Consider the following 7,519-nt stretch of genomic DNA (forward strand, 5'->3'; position numbering starts at 1 on the left):
AGGACTAACCCAGGTCTAAACCAGGACTAACCCAGGTCTAAACCAGGTCTAAACCAGGACTAACCCAGGTCTAAACCAGGACTAACCCAGGTCTAAACCAGGACTAACCCAGGTCTAAACCAGGACTAAACCAGGTCTAAACCAGGTCTAAACCAGGACTAAACCAGGTCTAAACCAGGTCTAAACCAGGACTAACCCAGGTCTAAACCAGGACTAAACCAGGACTAAACCAGGTCTAAACCAGGACTAAACCAGGTCTAAACCAGGACTAATCTTGGACTTGAGCAAAAGTGAGGGAGAGAGGGTGAGCGAGTGTCCTCAAAGTGCAATCGGGCGACAGCTGCACTGAGCCTGTGCGGCCGCCGGGGCTGTTGCTCCGTGCAGCATGGAGCCCTGTGTGGAGCCGAGCCCCGGGCAGCGGGGGAGCAGCCCTTGCGCGGTCCCTTCGGCTGCAGTCACCCAACAGTCTATGTAGGCGCACCTTCGGGCCCGTCCTGACAAACAGTCCTGGTTTAATTCTGGTTTAGTCCTGGCTTAGTCCTGGCTTAGCACCCCAGCGCTCCTCACTTCTTCTCCATGCAGCGCACCCCCCTCTCCTCACTTCTCTGTGCACGGAATCTCTACGTCTCCTTATACTGTGTATAATGTAACCATAAAACAGTTGAGGAGTGGATTGTTTCAGACGGAGCACTACTGAAGTCCTAGGAGTGAAATGCACGCTCCACCACTGGTTTTTCGATACAGTGCACTTTTGATTCAATATGATTCAGTGCAATGTATATCAAATGGATTTGATACGATTCAGTAAAAAACAAAGGCTAAATCATGGCTCTGACACTAAATCTTTATGGAGGTACTTAGTTTGTGCAAAGTTTAGATGAAGAATGTCCATTTTACTTAAAACAGTGAATGTGCTGCATGAACATGTTTCCTTTCTCCAAAATGCAACACAATTGTAGCTCTTCCACAAAATAATTTAGTAAAATATACCAAAAAAAAAAAAAAAACACCTTTTGTGGAACAGCACAACAGTAAACAAAGAAGTGGAGATGGACGTAGATGAAGACAGACATTCTGTGTTGTCATTGATTCCCAAGATCGAGGATTTAAAGCTGGAACAAAGAGAATGTTTGGTGAATTTTATCAAGGGAAAAGATGATATTGTCCTTCTTCCTATGAGATTTGGGAAAAACTTAATATACCAGTTAACCCTGTTAGCTGCGCATTACAGATGTCACGACCAAATAACAGCGATTGGTTAAACTAAAAAAAGTACCCGCCTACTGTCAACCAAACAAATCTTAAAGGGCCCATTTCAAGCAAAATCAAATTTTCAGAGCTTTCTTCCTTCTAAGAGTGATGTGTGGGCCTTGTATTTGTCGCTGAAGTGTTTTTTAGATTGATTCGGCATTTTTTTAAACAAATTGTAGTGTATTTCTGCCACCCTCCCACATGACAACCAACTAAAGCTGCTACAACGATGACGTGGCAGATACACCTATGATGCGTTTGACGTAACAGAAACCGCTTTGCACCCGACCCCCCTCCCACTCCACCACCTCCGCCCCACCTCCACTCCACATCGTCTGACAATTCCCACATGAACACCTAAACAAAAGTGACAGCAGAAGCTCATTGTTCTACATTGTTCTAATACTTTACCAATCAGTAATGTTCAGCTGATATGGACGCGGTTTGCACCATTCCGCCCGTCCCTCTCCCCTCAGTCTGCTGAAACCCTCGTCCACGCTTTTGTCACCTCCCGCCTCGACTACTGCAATAGCTGCTCTACGGTTCGCCTTCCAAACTCCTCAACAGACTCCTGTACATCCAGAACTCCGCTGCCCGCCTCCTCACCCGCACCTCCTCCCGTGAACACATCACCCCTGTCCTCAGAGATCTCCACCGGCTCCCCCATCCCCCAGCGCATCCAGTTCAAACTCCTCACCATCGTGTACAAGTCCCTCCACAACCTGGCCCCCACCTGCCTCTCTGAGCTCCTCCTCCACCACCACCACACCCCCGCCCGTGCCCTCCGATCAGCTGACACCGACCTCCTGTTTCCCCCCTCCAGGACTAAACATAAGACCTGGGGGGACCGGGCCTTCTCCGCCGCTGCCCCCACCCTCTGGAACTCCCTGCCCAAACACATCAGAGACTCATCCACACTCCCCATGTTTAAAAAAGCCCTGAAAACCATCTCTTTAAAAAAAAAAAAACTTCCATTAACTGTCTTTTTCTCTTGTTTGTCGTTGTTTGTCTTCCCATGTAAAGCGTCGTTGGGTATCTTGAAAAGCTCTATACAAGTGTTATGTATTATTATTATTATTATTATCGAGCGAACAAATCTTAATGCTGTGAGGTCTGACGGTTTCCACAAAGTGAAACTGGCTGATGAATCAAGATAGAAAAAAACCCACCTTTAGCGATATATCAATACAGCAGCCCACGATTTCGATACAGTATGAAATGATATATTGATATTACAATATTTCTGCACAGCCCTACTGCTTATACAAAAATATGGTCTGATTCTAGTTCCTTCTGGGTTCAAACAGAGCGTAGAAGAGACTGGCTGGTCAGGCGAGCAGAATGAACCCATCAGAGGAGTTAAATATAACCCAGAGTGGTGTTGGTCTGTTGGCGACCCAGTGACCCAGCACCGGGTCATGTATGTACACAGGTCGGCTTATTCTTAGTCCTGCGTGATGCGTGAGGAGTGTTTTTTCAGATTGTGATGAATGTGATAAATACGCCTCGGCACACACACACACACACACACACACACACCCGCTGGGACATTCATATTCATAAGCACAACAGTGAATCTGATCAGAGGCTGCTTTTTTTGGCACCACACATCACACCGTCCAAACACATACGGACGCTAATGTGAGCTGTAAACACTAAAGTCTGCTGCTTCTTCAAACGATGCACACACACACACATATATACACACACGGAGCTTTCTTAAAGTAGTTTTCAGACACTGGACGTCAGTAATAGATCCAGTTTCAGAGGAGAGTTGCTGATAATAATCTACTTTTAATATAGTTTTGAAGACGTCCTTATGAAATGAAAACTGTGAAGTGTTTTTAAATAAAAGACTCCGGGAAGACGAGCTGAGCCCTCGGATACGGCTAATGAGGATCCTAATAAAAAAACAATAAACAATAAACATTATGGTCCAGAGCAGCGGAGCACAGCTGCAGCGCGAGGGCCGCACGCAGCACCGGCTCACGCGCTTCACGGCGAGAATAAAGCATTAGTCTTCTGTTGCTTTTAGGTGACCAGATGGAGATGAGCCCAAAGTGGGACAGCGGCTCTCCAGGGACAAAGAGTGAAGATGAGGGAAAAACATGTGTTTGTATTTTCTCCTCGTTAAGTTTCTGCTGCAGACAGTGAAAAGAGCGACAAAGAGCCTCAGTTTGAGCGATGGAGAACATGAGCTGAAAATGATTGTTCCCTCTGAGAGCCACCAGCACTCACCCACACACCACAGTCATTTAAGGGGAGTGTCTTGCCCAAGGACACAACAGCAGTTGCGTCGCTGCTGCCCATCTGTGGAACCTGAACCGTCCAAGTACAAATTTGACGAGAGCAGACTCTGACATACTCTGTATAAAACAATTTCAGTCTGAAAAATAATATCAAATATTTGAATCATAGATTTTAGTCCTGGTTTAGTCTCACCCTTTTAGTCCTGGTTTAGTTTCACCCTTTTAGTCCTGGTTTAGTCTCTCTGTAGTCCTGGTTTAGTCTCACCCTTTTAGTCCTGGTTTAGTCTCACTTTAGTCCTGATTTAGTCTCAATTTAGTCTTTTTTAGTCCTGGTTTAGTGTCACTTTAGTCCGGTTTTAGTTGCATCTTTTTAGTCTTGGTTTAGTCTCTTTGTAGTCCTGGTTTAGTCTCACTTTTGTCCTGGTTTAGTCTCACTTTAGTCTGGTTTTAGTTGCATCTTTTTAGTCCTGGTTTAGTCTACTTTTAGTCCTGGTTTAGTCTCTTTTTAGTCCTGGTTTAGTCTGTCTTTAGTCCTGGTTTAGTCCTGGTTTTAGTCTGTCTTTTAGTCTGGTTTTAGTCTGTCTTGTCCTTTTAGTCCTGGGTCTTGTCTGGTTTAGTCTGTCTTTAGTCCTGGTTTAGTCTCACTTTAGTCCTGGTTTAGTCTGTCTTTAGTCCTGGTTTAGTCTGTCTTTAGTCCTGGTTTAGTCTGTCTTTAGTCTGTCTTTTAGTCTGTCTTTAGTCCCTGGTTTAGTCTGTCTTTAGTCCTGGTTTAGTCTCACTTTAGTCCTGGTTTAGTCTGTCTTTAGTCCTGGTTTAGTCTGTCTTTTTTTAGTCTTTAGGTTTAGTCTGTTAGTCCTGGTTTAGTCTGTCTTTAGTCCTGGTTTAGTCTGTCTGTTTAGTCTTTAGTCCTGGTTTTTAGTCTGTCTTTAGTCCTGGTTTAGTCTGTCTCTTTAGTCCTGGTTTAGTCTGTCTTTAGTCCTGGTTTAGTCTGTCTTTAGTCCTGGTTTAGTCTGTCTTTAGTCCTGGTTTAGTCTCAGTCTTTAGTCCTGGTTTAGTCTGTCTTTAGTCCTGGTTTAGTCTGTCTTTAGTCCTGGTTTAGTCTGTCTTTAGTCCTGGTTTTAGTCCTTTAGTAGTCCCTTTTAGTCTAGTCTGGTTGTTTAGTCCTGGTTTAGTCTGTCTCTTAGTCCTGGTTTAGTCTGTTTTAGTCCTTTAGTCCTGTTCTGTCTTTAGTTTAGTCTGTCTTCCTGGTTAGTCTGTCTGTCCTGGTTTAGTCTGTCTTTAGTCCTGGTTTAGTCTGTCTTTAGTCCTGGTTTAGTCTGTCTTTAGTCCTGGTTTAGTCTGTCTTTAGTCCTGGTTTAGTCTGTCTTTAGTCCTGGTTTAGTCCTCTTTTTAGTCCTGGTTTAGTCTGTCTTTAGTCCTGGTGTAGTTTCTGTCATGTGTTTGTATTTTCTCATCATTAAGTTTCTGCTGCAGACAGTGAAAAGAGCGACACACAGCCTCAGTTTGAGCGATGAAGGAAAATGTTGTGGAGTCTCCGTCACTATTATTGTTCCCTCTGAGAGCCACCAGCACTCACCCACACACCACAGTCATTTAAGGGGAGTGTCTTGCCCAAGGACACAACAGCAGTTGTGTCGCTGCTGCCCCTCTGTGGAACCTGGTATTCTCAGCGGTCTCCTGTCCAAGTACAAACCAGCTCCAGAGATCTGACCATTTTAGTCTGATACATTTTTTTTTTTAGTCCTGGTTTAGTCTCTCTTTAGTCCTGTATCAGTTCTGTGTTGGTCCTGGTTGGGTCATGAGTGTCTTGCCGAAGGACACAACAGCAGTTTTGTCGCTGCTGCCCCCCTGTGGAACCTGATATTCTCAGCAGTCTCCCATCCAAGTACAAATATGATGAGAGTAGACAATTTCAGTCTGATACGGCTGAAAAATGACAACGAATATTTGAATCATATTTTTTAGTCCTGGTTTAGTCTCACTTTAGTCCTGGTTTAATCTACCTTTAGAACTGTTTTAATCTGCCTTTAGTCCTTGTTTAGTCTCTTTTCAGTCCTGTTTGAGTCCTGGTCTGGTCTGTGGGGGTGCTGGACCTCTCTGACCGTCCTTCACGCTTGTGTCTGTGTCCAGGTGCAGAATGTGAGTCAGTCCCTGGAGGTGGTGGACCTCCGGACCTCCAGAGACCTGCAGTACGTCAGGGACTCAGAGCCTCTGCTCAGGGGGGTGGATGGACGCCTGCACTCCTACGTGGACAACCCCCGATCGGTCACGCCCAAGAGCCTGCAGGTACGGAGCTACGGGGGAGGGTTTAAGGACTGGGAGTGTCCTCGAGCAAGACACTTCATCCCACTGTATGAATGTGAGAGTGAGAATAAGACTGGACACATGTTAAAGCTCTTCTATTACACCAGGGGTGTTCACACTTTTTCAGCATGTGAGCTACTTACAAAATGACCAAGTCAAAATGATCGACCTAATACAAAGCCAAACAAACTGCACTGAAACACTCTGTGCCCCTTTTTTAGACCCTCCCCCACAGTTTGAGAACCTCTTCTTTAAGAGAACTTCCTCTGGCACTTTACACAAAACTGTGAAAAAAGTGAAGGAAGATTTTTAAACCTGTTTTTTAAAGTTCCAAACTGGAGTTACATTCTTTTCTGGTTTTGCAGTGATATTTACCAGCCTCTGCACCAAACCAAACACACATCATGACAAACACAGATGCATTTGTGCACTTTTGTTAGACAAACTTCAGTCAAATGTGGCAGTAGGTCTGTTCTGTAGATCTGCTCTATGCTGTAGACCTGCTTTGTGCCAACACTGGAACACAAATTTAGACTGGTTTTTGCTTCACGTTTGGTCTTGCTCTTCTAATCAGCCGCACTGTGGGAGGGGCTTGTGTTGGCTGTACGCAGGAAGGAGCGAGAGCGTGAAAAGGCGAGGGGCGGCGTGCTGACGTGAGGCAGATGGACAGGTAGGATGTTTAGGAAGTTGAACCTGCCCTGTGATGCACGCTGGTACATGAGGGCACACGCTGTTGCAGACGAGCCGTGCATAGGGAGCGTGTGTGTTTGTGATGCGTGCCGTAGAGTCTCCGCGGGTTTCAAATGAGCGCACAGGCTGCACTGAGACGCCCCACACGCTCCTGCACCCCGCTACAAGTTTATTACCAACAGCAGCGGCCGGAATGAAATATGATCACACTTGTTGAGTGTCAGACCTCGAGTGAGAGACAAGACCGAGTCCAAACATGATCGAGTCCGAGACGAGACACGGCGATCTACCCACACGACCTTGGCGATCGACTGGTAGATCGCGATCGACGTATTGAGCACCCGTTTTACACAAACTCACTCCTGTGAACTTTAAGACATGTCATAATGTAACCTCATCACAGACAAAACTGGATTTGTGTTTTTTTTCATTCACACATGTTAGATTAACCCTTTATAATCAGTCTGTCTACATCTCCAAAGCTTAAAATGCTGTGTTCCACCTTGTGATGTCATGAAGTGGTAGTTCTCAAGTTAACCACTACTTTTTACATTTAGTTCAGTAGAAATTGGCAAATCCAGGTCTGAAATAATCTAAATCAGACCGGGGCATTGTCCAACTCAAGGGCCACATCATCTGTAATTAAATAAAAAACAAGCACAATCAGAAATATCAACCTGGTCCATGAGGCGTCGGTGGGTCAGTTCATCAACACAAACAGTTTATGAGGAGTCCAGCCCATATCACATGATCATTATATCCACAATGTAATGTGTGTATGTGTACAGGCCCATGAACATTTGTGTGATATTGGTCACACATAACAATGTCTGTGTTTACTAGTGTGGAACCAAAATGTCATTTTTCATGAGTTGTGTGTATGTTAGTTGTGTGACTGTAGATCAGTGTGTTGTGTATCACCAGAAAAACAAGAAATGGAAATTATTTCTGTTCCAATTTGAATTTTAACGGCTGCACTGAAAGAGAAAGGAACTGTTCTAATTAGTGATTATCTCAAAAACTAT

At 44.9% G+C, this 7,519-nt stretch overlaps 1 pseudogene; it reads left to right on the plus strand.

The window, feature by feature from the left end:
- Positions 1-7,519, plus strand: part of LOC110153531 (noelin-2-like) — a 133,579-nt pseudogene that overhangs the window by 40,492 nt on the left and 85,568 nt on the right.

This window comes from Boleophthalmus pectinirostris, unplaced genomic scaffold, assembly GCF_026225935.1.
Source record: "Boleophthalmus pectinirostris isolate CB_2022bp ecotype Guang Dong unplaced genomic scaffold, ASM2622593v1 HiC_scaffold_22, whole genome shotgun sequence".
NCBI lineage: Eukaryota > Metazoa > Chordata > Actinopteri > Gobiiformes > Gobiidae > Boleophthalmus > Boleophthalmus pectinirostris.